The sequence below is a fragment of the Perognathus longimembris genome, chromosome 21 (genome assembly GCF_023159225.1).
Source record: "Perognathus longimembris pacificus isolate PPM17 chromosome 21, ASM2315922v1, whole genome shotgun sequence".
NCBI lineage: Eukaryota > Metazoa > Chordata > Mammalia > Rodentia > Heteromyidae > Perognathus > Perognathus longimembris.
Genome location: NC_063181.1, coordinates 70,560 through 83,761, shown reverse-complemented (window position 1 = coordinate 83,761; position 13,202 = coordinate 70,560).

Genomic DNA, 13,202 nt, shown 5'->3' with positions numbered 1-13,202 from the left:
TTTTTTTTTTTTGTTTCCTCAACTAGTACAAACCTCTTAACATTTCCAAGACAAGCTGCCAAATTCTCCAGAGACAAAGCACCCATTAATTCCTAAGTTTGGAGATTCAATAAATGTATAATAAACCACTGAAGGACCTGAAAGGCACACAGTCTAAAGATGTGAACAAGGAAAAAAATGTAAGTACTTGTTGAAACTCCATAGTTTATTCTAGATATTAGTAAGGAAACTGCAGAGTAGTTATGAGTTTGTCTATCATTTCTACATTTTAAACTACATTTTAGGGTTGGCTATTGAATGCTGGCCACTCACATGTGCTAGCCAAGTGTTTTTCTTTTTATTAATTGGACATAAATTTTTTTTTACAAGGTGTTGTGCAAAGAGGGTGCAGTTACATAGTAGGGCAGTGTGTACATTTCTTGTGATATCTTACGACCTGTTTTTCTATCCCTTGTCTAGGTCAGGTTGACATATATGCAATATACAATCTATCAAGAACATATACAGTATTCACAGACTTTAGCCAAGTCTTCTTGAATGACCTTTACATTTAGTTCATTTCCACATTCTCAGTCCAAAATTTGGGAAGCCATTGTAGAATTAAAACAGATGTCTTATGCTGTGATCCATTCGTTGTGCCTGGACTGTGCGTTGGACTCTGCTCTGTGCTCAGTGACTCCCTCAGTGCTTCAATGAGAAGGCACCCAAGAGAATGTCAGGAGGAACCTGTGCAAATTGTCCTTAGGGAGTCAGTGGGGCTCTATGGCGCTGTCCCAAGTGCTAGGGCGCCCTCTGCTGTTTACTTGGGAAATCACATGTGTGACATGTGAACATGTGTGGAACTGTTTTTCTTTTCTTAATAAGATAGTTTTGCTATAATGATTACTTTTCATAACTACAATGACACAGAAGTGTTAATTTATTTAAGAAAAAGTGACTTAGAAATTCAATACTGAAATTTTGGCCTGAAACAGACCTCAGCAAATTTTTGTCTATTTTTTTGCTTTTGCTTATAAAATGTCATTTTAGTATTAACATTTTAAAGTTAAAATGTATGGACAGAAATATTTGTAATTGTACATCAACTTCATTTTGACTGATCTTTTTCAAAAGCACAGAAATTTAATGGTTTACAAAGTTAAAAACATATTTGCAACAAAGAATATATATATATATATATATATATATATATATATATATATATATATATATGTAATTAAGACTGGATACCCAGAAAAGTTACCCTTTAAAACCATAAAAATAAAATGTCTTGCCTTCTTGAGTTTTAGTGGTGTGATAATTTTTTCCACGACAATTTGGAAGTACCCACATTTGAGTAAATAGGGTTCCCCTCTTTAGTAGGAAGAATCCTCATTTGTCCTGAGAGTTCACATGTCCCAAGCCACATGTGCTGGCAGCTAGGAATCTAGAAGAGAGTATTTTTGCCCAAGGGGGCTGTCAGCACTGTGGAGACTTGTCCTGATTTGCTGATAAGCCAACAGGTACCAGAGGGAATCTGGCCTATGTCTAGGCATGTGCTCAGGACACACAAAAACTTGTACACAAATGTCATAATACATGGGAGTCATAATATATTATCGGTAATCAGGAACGGAAACAACCCAATGTCCATCAAAGGATTAGCAATGCGTGATTTATTCATAAGATAGACTATTATTCAGTCAGAAAAATTCAAGTCCTGAGACACTTTAACATGCCTCTACCTTGAAAACATTATGCTATGTAAAGAAGCTAGGCACAAAAGGCCATCTGTCAAATTGTTATTAGAACCTCAGGTTTGTGGTGGTCTCCACTCTACTAAAGTCCTGAGAGACAGAAGTTGGTGGAAGGAATCAGTTTTATTCCAGGCCATCTCTGAGTATGACACAGGACCCTCCCCCATCTTCAAGGGATCAGGGACTGCTTCATGTAGAGATTTTTATTATTTTATTTTTGAATCAGCATGTATTTGTAATGGGAGGTTCATTGTGACTGTGATATTTCCATCCATCCATACAGTGTACTTTAAAGAAATTTCATCCTGTCCACCACATTTTCATCCCTTGCATTCTCCCTCCTCACCCCCTTTTCAAACATCATTTGGTAGGTGTGTGTGTGTGTGTGTGTGTAACATTCTTCAATATAATCTACCTCACCACTCACTATTCTTTTTCTTTCTCTTCCCACTCATCAACCTCCTAGACAGTTCTGTTTACATTATTGTCCCATTACCATCTCATTGTCATAATTATTGTTGTCATTAACATCATCATCATTATCATCACTGTTGTCATCATCATCATTGATTTTCCATTTATACTCCATAAATGAGTGTAAATATGGGTTTCAGGTCTTACTGAATCTCCACTTCCATTTCATTGCACCAAAAGTCACATAGCTATGACAAAAGTTCATTTTCCTTAGTGGCTGAGAAATATTCCATGGTACAAGTATGTGTGTGTGTGCACGCGTGTGCGTATGTCATATTTTTAGTTTTTTGAGCATCCTCTATACTGAATTCCACTGAAGTTCTGTTAGCTTACATATAGTTTGTTTTCTTGACGATTTCCATTCTGACACAGGTAAGATGGAACCTTAGTGTACTTTTGACTTGGATATTTCTGAATGTATGTATTAGCTGTTTGTATTTTTTCTTCTGAGAATTGTCTGTGTGATTCACTTACCCATGTATTTGTTGGATTATTTGTCCTTTTGCTGTTTACTTTTAGGAGCTCTTTGTATTCTGGATATTGATCATTTATTCCTTGTATAGCTGCTGAAAAATTTCTCCTATTCCATGGGTTTTGTCTTGGTTCAGGTAATTGTTTCTTTTCATGTGCAGTAACTTTTAAATTAGATTTTATTCAATTTGTCAATTCTTGTGCTTAGCTCTTAGGCAATTAGAATCTTACTTTACAAAATTACCTATGTCTATTATATCTTCCAGTTTCCATTGTAATTGTTTTAAATTTTCAGGTTTTACTCTAAGATCATCGATCTATTTGGAGCTGATTTTTGTACAGAGACAGCAAGTTTCATTTTTCTGTTTTTGGATAACCAGTTTCTCAGCATCACAGTTGAAGATGCTCTTTTTTTTTTGTTTGTTTCTTTGTCAAAAATTAGTCGGCTGTAGCTGTGTGGTTTTATTTCTGTCTTTCTTATTCTGACAGTGTTTGTGTCTTTTTTTGTATCCCCATCATGGTGGTATTGTGTACTGTAGTGTAATTTTAAGAGATGCTTCCAGTATCGCTTTTTTGCTCATGATTGCTTTTTGTTATTTAGTGTTTTTCATGCTTTCGTATGAATTTAGTTATGCTTTTTCCTCTTTTTTCTTTGTCAGTTGTGTGGCTTGAACTCTAGCCTAGGTGCTATCCTGATTTTTCCATTTTTTGAAGAATGACATTCGGATATTGACTGGCATTGCATTGTTGTAAATAGTTTTTGGTAGTTATGATAAAACAGGAGGTGTCTTTCCGTCCTCTGGTTTCTTCTAGGAACACAGCTGCAGATCTGTGTTTCCTTTTCTCCATGGTGAGCTTGTTTGGTGTTCTCTGTTTAGTAGAATTGTTCCTCCAATGTTTCTGGATTTGGCTGTCATTAGGAGGGAAGTTGAAAAAGGGAAAAGGAAAAAAAAAAAGACCCAGGAAGAATTTCAATGGCAGCTGCCACTACCTCAGAGGGCTTTCTACCCTCGCAACTCCAGCTCACTAATACTATTTTCTTCCAGCCTTTGTTTGTTTCTAGAGGTTTAAGATTCAATAATTTTTAATTTTGCTAGTTTTTGTCTGGCTATATTTTGGCATCTTTACCTACACTGGCTTTCCTTTAGTCCATGGAGACAAAGAAAAGGTGGCTATCAGCAACCCAAAATTTCTCACACTCTCGAATATTTTTTAAAATAAAAAATGGAGTTGGGGTGGGGGAGAGAAAGTGGAAGAAAAACAAGGGAGGGTGGTAACAATGTTCGACAAAAAATGTACTCATTACCTTACATATGTATGTAACTATAACCCCTCTGTACATCACCTTGACAATAACATTAAATTTTTTAAAAAGGCAGGGCTCTAGCAGAGCTTTTTGTAATATTTCAAAATGAATAAATGAAACTTTGCCTGACAAAAGAAGTATTAATAATGAAAGGTTTATTAAGAAGTGATTTGCTTTCATTTATAAGTTTAAGGAGGTTTTTTGTTTTTGTTTTTGCCAGTCCCAGTGCTTGAACTCAGGGCCTGAGCACTGTCCCTGGCTTCTTTTTGCTCAACGCTAGCACTCTACCACCTGAGCCACAGTGCCACTTCTGTCTTTTCCTATATATATGGTGCTGAGGAAACAAACCTAGGGCTTCATGTATATAAGGCAAGCGCTCTACCACTAGGCCATATTCCCAGCCCCATAAAAATGAATAAATGAAGCCTTGCCTGCCAAAATAAGTACTAAAAATGAAATAAAAATGAAAGGTTTATTAAGAAGTGATTGGCTTTTATTTATAGATTTAAGGAGGTTTTTTTTTTAAAGAAATTCCTCAAACTTTCTTTTTTTGTAAAGATTGCGTAAACAATTTTAATTACATGGCCTAAAACCTAACCTCAATATAATCATTATGTTAAACACAGGATGAATAATGTATTATTTAAAAAATATAGGGCTGGGAATTTGCCCAGCATAAATGAAGTCTTGGTTCTGATTCCTTGGTACCACAGAAACAGAAAAAGCCAGGAGTGGTGCTGTGGCTCATATGGTAGAGTGCTAACCTTGGGCAAAAGAAGCTCAGAGACACTGCATGGGCCCTCAATTCAAGCTCCAGGAATGGCTAAATAAATAAATAAAATAAGATAGGAAATTAGGCAAGTTTTCATTAAATGAAAAGTTTACAAAAAGAAGCTTCCTTTCCATGTCATTTGAAGAAGAGAAATTATTATTTAAAGCCATGTCCAGATTAAACAAAATTTTACTTGTATGATAAGCTAGGCACTGGAAGATCATGCCTGTAATCCTAACTATTCAGGAGGCTGAGATCTGAGGATTGTGGTTTGAAGGCAGCCCAGGCTTGAAAGCCCAGAGTGGAGGTATGGCTCAAGTGGTAGAGTTCTAGCCTAGAACAAAGAAGCTCAGAGACAGTGGCCTGAGTTCAAGCCCAAAGACCCCTGACATCACATACAAGTGTTATATAATGCTTAACTTTCATCAGTTTCAAAGTTTATGTTGCTAACAAATTTTGTACATAACCTTCTAATTTGCTAACACTTGCTGGATTGATCCCAACTCTGGATTCCAAGGGATTGATTTGTTGTTGTTGTTGTTGGTGGTGGTGGTAGTGGTAGTGATTTGGGGGCCTTGGCACTATCCCTGAGCTCTTCAGCTCAAGAATAGCACTCTACCGCTTGAGCCACAGTGCCACTTCCAGTTTTCTTGTGGTTAATTGGAGATAAAAGTCTTACGGACTTCCCTGCTGTGGCTGGATTTGAACCACAATAATCAGATCTCAGCCTCCTGAGTAGCTAGGATTGATTTCAGCTGGGATTGATTTCTTCTTGCAAATTTTTGTTTACTTATTCTAACATGGCTTGGATTTCTTCTTGAGAATGACTGATGAAACATCTCCAATTTGGTATGGTATTAAGCAGTCATCCCCTGTATGGTGTCATTATAAACATTTTTTAAATTTTTGAGCCGTTCCTTTTACTCTTTTAAAAAATATGGAATGCTAGCTGGGTGCCTGTAGCTCATGCTGTAATCCTAGTTGCTCAGGAGGCTAAGATCTGAGTATCAGGTTCAAAGCCAGCCTGGTTAGGAAAGTCCATGATACTGTTATCTTCAATTAATCATCAGAAAACCAGAAGTGGTGCTGTGGCTCAAAGTGATAGAGCACTAGCCTTGAGTGAAAAGGCTCAGGCAACAGCCCCATGACTGACAAAAATAAAAATAAAAATGGAGTTCTTCATTAATTTGCATGTTGTTCTCATCTTGGGTCCATGAAAATCTTGTATTGTTCCAATTATATGTGCTGCTAAAATGAGCATTTCCATGGGATTTTTCTACATAGTGTATCACTTGCAAATGGAGATGATTTCTTTCCCTGTGTGCCTTTGTTTCCATATTGTGCTGGGAAGGACTTGCAGTACTATTTTCTGTGAGTGATGAGAGCAGACATCTTGCCTTGTCTTGGTCACTTGCACAGTGAATTCAGTCTTTCTCCCTTAATGTCAGGTGGGAGAGTTTTATAGATGTTATTTATCAATTTAAGGGCCTTCCACTCTACTGCTTTTTAAATTTAATTTTTATTGTTATTATAAAGGCGATGCACAAAGGTGTTACAGCTAGGTAAGTCAGGTGCAGAGTACATTTCTTTGTGGATAATGTCACTCCTTCCCTTGCTCTCTCCCAGTTTCTATTCCTGATTTGACAAGTGTTTCCTAACAGGATCCATGAAAATCAATTCCAGGCAGATGAAAACCCTGCTTTAAGCTGAGAAGTTTGGTATGCAGGAGTGGGGTACTCCCACTTCCATTCCCACTGCTCAGCTTACCCCATGGAGACATCTGTGAAAACTGCAGTGAGTCACTGGTTGACACAATGCCACTAACCTGACTGCAATGATCTGATCTACATTTCACCAGAAAAATCTACTTTTGAAAAGTAAACTTTAGATAATACAGGAGAATATATTAATGATGCCAGAAGAAAGGCATCTTGAATAAGACCGAAATAAGAATAATAAGGAAAAAGAATAATACATTTGGCTATTTAAAATCACTAGCCAGCCAGTTGCCCGTGGCTCATCCCTGTAATCCTAGCTGCTGAGGTTTGAGGATTGCAGTTCTAAGCCAGCCAGGGAAAGAAAGTCTGTGAGATTCTTATCTCCAAGTAACCACCGGAAAAACAGAAGTGGCACTGTGGCTTCAAGTATTAGAGCACTAACTAGCCTTGAACAAAAAATCTCAGGGGTAGCACCCAGACCCAGAGTTCAAACCCCACAAATGTCACCCCCCCCCGCAAATCACTACCTTCTGTTCAACATGATACCACAAAATTATAAAAAGACAATCCACAAGCAGAAACAAAATGCTTTCAATGCGGAACAGGATTAGAACTCTTTATTTTAAAAATACATGCTTATAATTCCTGCACTGGAGCCTGAGGCAGAAGGATCCTGAGCCCCAGGACAGCCTAGGCTACATAACCATAGCCTGTCTCAAAAAAAGTTTAATGAGTCAATAAAAATACCCCCACTGAAAGGATGGCAAATTATTTGGGCAGATATTTCAAAAATATCTGATAATGAATTTACATAGATTTCCCAAATGAGAATGGAACGGTAAGCATAGACTTTATCAGGTGAAAACAGTGTAGAAATGGCACACAGGGAAATGACAGCATGGGACAGATTTGGCCTCCTTAATAACAGGTGGCTATTACCAAAGTGTGAGAAGTGCTACAGTGAGGGATGGTGGCACACTAGGGCTCAGGGTCAGGGGAGGGACAGGGGCAATGGGAATGAACTAAACTGACTAGTTTCACTACAATTCCGCTCCAGATTTTGAGTCCTTCAAATGTATTTATTATCAATAGGTTCCTTTTTCTTATTTTTATTTTTTTTCCAGTCCTGGGGCTTGAACACACAGACACACACCTTTGTGTTCCTCTCCTAAGACAAAGAATTTTATTTATTTATGTATGTATTTATTTAATTATTTATTTTGCCAGTCCTGGGTCTTGAAAGCCAGGGCCGGGGCACTGTCCATAAACTTATTTTGCTCAAGGCTAGCACTCTGCCACTTGAGCCACAGCACCACTTCTACCTTTTTTCTGTGTATGTGGTACTGAGGAATTGAACCCAGGGCTGACTTAATCTTCTATCCTTTAGCATATAATAGTCAAGGTGGTCAAGAAGGAAAACAAGAGTGATACTCCTCAAAACAAACCTGTTTCCTTCACTGAATTCACAGAGGCTCAACCCATCCCCACCACAATCATCTTTGTATCCTCACTGGAGCGCTAGCCCTTGACAATGGGCTGTGTGAGAGAAAGGTGATTCTGGCACCAATGGGTAGTCCAGATGAGAAGCATCCTGGCACCTAATGTGTACCAGAATGATAGAGGGAGATCCTGGTTGCATAGAAAAAGGACTGTTATAACAATGAACAAAAAGCGGTAAGTGGCGCTGTGGCTCAAGTGGCAGGGTGTTAGCCTTGTGAAAGATTCCTTTTTTTTTTGCCAGTCATGGGGCTGAGACTCAGGGCCTGAGCACTGTCCCTTGCTTATTTTTTTGCTCAAGGCTAGAACTCTGCCACTTGAGCCACAGCACCACTTCTGGCCATTTTCCGTATATGTGGTGCTGGGGAATTGAACCCAGGGCTTCATGTATACCACTCTTGGCACTAGGCCATATTCCCAGCCCAGGAAAGACTCTTATCTCCAATTAACCAGCAAAAAGCCAAAAGTGAAGCTGTGGCTCAAATGTCACTTGAGCCAAAAAGGTCAGGGACAATGCAGAGGCCCTGAGTTCAAGCTCCAGAACTGGCCCAAAAAATAAATAAAATAAATACAAAAAATACAAAAGCAGTCTACATTTCCACCACGTTGAAAGGAGGAAGCACATGTGTTGGCAACTATGGTGTTTACTCTATTTTGTAGATTAAAGTAGTAAGATCATAAAACTAGTAAGTATAGAAGCCACCATTATTTTTTTAAACTGTACATCACATAAGATTTGTATGCACTATACATTTCACTCTGGCTCTACAACATATTTGTGTGGCAAACACATCACTCTCTCTCTTTTTGGTGATGGGGCTTGAACTCAGTACATGGGTGCTTTTCTTGAGCAAAAGTGCTCCACCACTTTGAGCCATAGCACCACTTCCATTTTTTGAGTCTCTCAGGGACTTTTCTGACTGTGCTGGCTTTGAACCACGATCCTCAGACCGGAGGTGTGAGCCACCGGTGCCGGGCTCATTATCTCCATTTTAAAGCTGAAATAACTGGGCTGGGGATATAGCCTAGTGGCAAGAGTGCCTGCCTCGGATACACGAGGCCCTAGGTTCGATTCCCCAGCACCACATATACAGAAAATGGCCAGAAGCGGCGCTGAGGCTCAAGTGGCAGAGTGCTAGCCTTGAGCGGGAAGAAGCCAGGGACAGTGCTCAGGCCCTGAGTCCAAGGCCCAGGACTGGCCAAAAAAAAAAAAAAAAAGCTGAAATAACTAAGGCCCAAATCTTGTGCAAGTATGAATGCGTTTTTATTTTTTTGCCAGTCCTGAGGCTTGGGACTGAAGGCTTGAGCTCTGTCCCTGGCTTCTTTTTACTCAAAGGCTAGCACTCTACTACTTCAGCCACAGAGCCACTTCTGGCTTTTTCTATATGTGTGGTGCTGAGGAATCGAACCCAGGGCCTCATGCATATGAGGCTGGCACTAAGCCATATTCCCAGCCCAGTATAAGTGCTTTATAGTCTGCTAAAGGATGAATTCTGGAACCTTGGAAAAGGTTGGTATTGGAAAGGAACCTTGGAGCCAGATTTCTTTTTTTTTTTTGGCCAGTCCTGGGCCTTGGACTCAGGGCCTGAGCACTGTCCCTGGCTTCTTCCCGCTCAAGGCTAACACTCTGCCACTTGAGCCACAGCGCCGCTTCTGGCCGTTTTTTTCTGTATATGTGGTGCTGGGGAATCGAACCTAGGGCCTCGTGTATCCGAGGCAGGCACTCTTGCCACTAGGCTATATCCCCAGCCCTGGAGCCAGATTTCTGAGGAATCACAATGGCACAGTGAAGCTGCAGAAGGCCCTGAGAGTTCCCTGCAAGGTGCCAGAGGAGTGAGCTCTGTTCAGAAATCGAAGAGGACATTTCCAGACCTGAACTGGCACCTCGTTTCAAATTAGCATGGTAAGAAATAGCTGCAAGCCGTACGTGGTGCTCTATAGCTGGGGCAGGAGGATCCCGCTTTCAAGAACAGTCCTTGATACATAGCAAGACCATGCTCTCCCCTCCCCCATCCCCAGAAGTCCACTTTTCCAGATCAGGCTCCAGTGGGACGAGGAACCTGGAGTTTAAGGGCGCTCGGAGCCAAGGGTGTGTGTCCGGCAGGTTTGGGCACTGTACTAAGTTGCCCCAGTCTTGCCTGCTAAGGTCAACTGGAGGGAGACAGAGCGAGGGCCACTCAGGCCCCTATTACCTGCTCGATTTTGCCCAGAAAGAGCTCCATGGCGTATGCATGGTTAGGCGGACTCGTTCCAAGCCAGCGCCATCTCGCCATGAGGGCCGCCGGAGCCGGGCCGGCCAGCGCCGCCGCCGCCCGGTGCAGGAGACCCGCAGAGGTGCACGCTACCTGGGTCAACCCGAAGCTGGGGGGAGTCTACTGTGCGCGCGCGGGAATCAGGTCGGCGGTGGCCGATGACGTCAATAACCTGCGCCTCCCCAGTCCCCCACCAGTCCCCGCCCTGAGGGCGGTCCCTGCGGTTCTCTGGCCGAGGGCCCGCGCGCCACGTGGGCGGGAATGCCAGCCCCAGATACCTTCCAGTGCTAAGGTAGTGGAGATGCACCTACCTTTTCCGCGGCCCCCTGGCTGAGGCTGTGTCAAAGGAAGACAAGTCAGACGATGGGGGAGTTTACCGCGTGGTGGGGTCGGGCAGGGATTGTGGTACCGTGGGAATCATTTTGGTTTGCTTCCTACCTTCCATGTACGTTACATGTATCCGTGGACTGATGGATTTAATGGATGTCTATAGCTGTGCGTCTATCATGTCATGTATTTGCCCTCGCCTCCTTCCTTCTCCCTCGTTTCTCCTCCTCCTCCCCCTCCTCCTCCCCCTCCTCCTCCCTCCTCCTCCTACTCCCTCCTTCTCCCCCTCCCCCCTCCTCCCTCTCTCTCTCTGTCTTCCCTCTCTGTCAGTATGTTTGGTCTCTCTTCTGGCACCAGGGTCTTAAGGTCAAGGCCTTGTGCTTAATAGGCAAGTGCTCCACTACTTGACCCAAACCTCCAACCCTTTCTTGCTACAGCTTATTTTTTTTTTTTTCAGATATGGTCTTGTGTGGCTGGGAATATGGCCTAGTGGCAAGAGTGCTTGCCTCAGATATAGTCTTGTGTTTTTGCCCAGGGCCTACATTCTACTGCTGTCCCTTTATGTCTCCTGGGATTGCCTGTGTGTACCACCTTTGACCAGCTAATTTGTTGAGCTTGTGTCTTCCTTACCTTAGTTCTCCCTATCTATGCTTTCCAAGTATCTGATATTGTAGATGTCTGTTGCTGCACCTAGGCTATTTATTTAGTGAGACAAAGCCTTACAATGTCCCAAGCTGTTCTAGAACTCACAATTCTGCGTCTCAAGTTTTGGTATTTCAGGTCTGCACTAACTTCTACCTTTTTTGTTGTTGGTTGTGGAGCCTGAACTCAGGTCCTGGGTTCTGTCTGTGAGCCTTTTCATGCTCAAGGCTAGCACTCTACCACTTGAGCCACAGCATTTCTGGTTTCTTAGGGATTAATTAGAGATAAGAGTCTTATGGGAACTTTTCTGCCTGGGCTGGCTTTGAAGTGCGATCCTCAGATCTCAGCCTCCTGAGTAGCTGGGATCACAGGCATGAACCACCAGTGCCCATCTGCCTAAGTTTGTCATCAAACTCTTGTGTTTCCACCATCCCTAGGGAAGACAAGCTACAAAGATATCTGGAGAAAGAATGTGCTTGACAGGACAGGGCAAGCAGGATAGGACAGGCATTCAGCAGTGCACTTGCCCTGGAGCAGACAGATGGAGCTCTTAAGGACCGTTCATACATCTTCATCCAGGAAGCACACAACATCCTTCCAAGCCTTCTCACTGTGTGCCTTTATGTCCTGTCTCTTGTGGGTTATTCTCCATGTCTTTTATTTCACTCCTTTATTCATTCACTTAACTAAAATATTTCCTTGAGCACTTACTACATTGTAGCTTTTATGCTAGACATAAGAGAGAAAAAAATAACAATCAGGAGAATGAAGTTTCATTCCTCATGAAGCTCATATTCTAGTTGGGGGGGGGGGAAGTTTTACACCAGCCAAACATAACCTGCAGAGATATAAGCAGGGTGTGTTCATGAGAATGAAGTTTCATTCCTCATGAAGCTCATATTCTAGTTGGGGGGGGGGATAAAAGTTTTCCACCACCCAAACATAACCTGCTGAGATATAAGCAGGGTTTGTTCACAAAATGCTACCTGGAGGGGCTGGGAATGTGGCCTAGTGGTAGAGTGCTTGCCTAGCTTGCACGAAGCCCTGGGATCGATTCCTCAGCACCACATAAACAGAAAAATCCAGAAGTAGCGCTGTGGCTCAAGTGGTAGAGCACTAGCCTTGAGCAAAAAGAAGCCAGGGACATTGCTCAGGCCCTGAGTCTAAGCCCCAGGACTGGCAAAATAAAAAAGCTACCCTGGGGCACAGACCCGTTATAGGCTTACCTGTTGTAACCTAGACTAGCACACAATGTTATTACCATGTTGATGAAGTCAGCTTCCCCCTGTAATACTTGCTATAAATGTATAGGAATTATGAGTGATGTTGGGGAAATAATATGCACATCAGTAAATGGGATGTCATATATAATTCACAAGTAGAATCATGCAGTCAAAGGGCCAAAATAAAAGAGGACAAAAGATAGCCTATTTGTTATAATTGGATGAATAATGTGAAAGAATGAACAGAGACAATAGTGTTCTTCAGACAATTAATTCAGTGTTAAATAAGCGTGTTTCCCATTGTGGATATCTGTAAGGTGAGCAAGAGCAACACATTTTACCTTTTTATGTGCTGGTCCTAAGCTTGAACTCTGTGCCTGAGCCCTCATTCAACTCTCCCTTAACATCCCCCCTAAGGCTGGCATGTGAAGCGTGGTTCCAGTTCCAGCTTTTTTGGTGATTAGCTGGAGATAAGAGTCGACTTTCCTGCCCAGAGGCTGCATTCAAGGACAGCTTTATGAGTTATGGATACTATGCAGACAAATGCAACTGAACACAGTTCCTTTGGAATGATTTAGGTGCTCTCATAAAAAGTTCAATCGATTACAAAAGGAATCCCATATCCCCATTCATTAAAATACTGAAAGAACATATACCCATCAAATGCAAGTGGATTAAAATAATCTCCATTCCCAAGTGCACATACATATTGCTTAATCCCCCTTCACAGAACCATTAAATCCTTATTAATTACATTGTATCTCTGGAGCAGAGTATAGTGCTG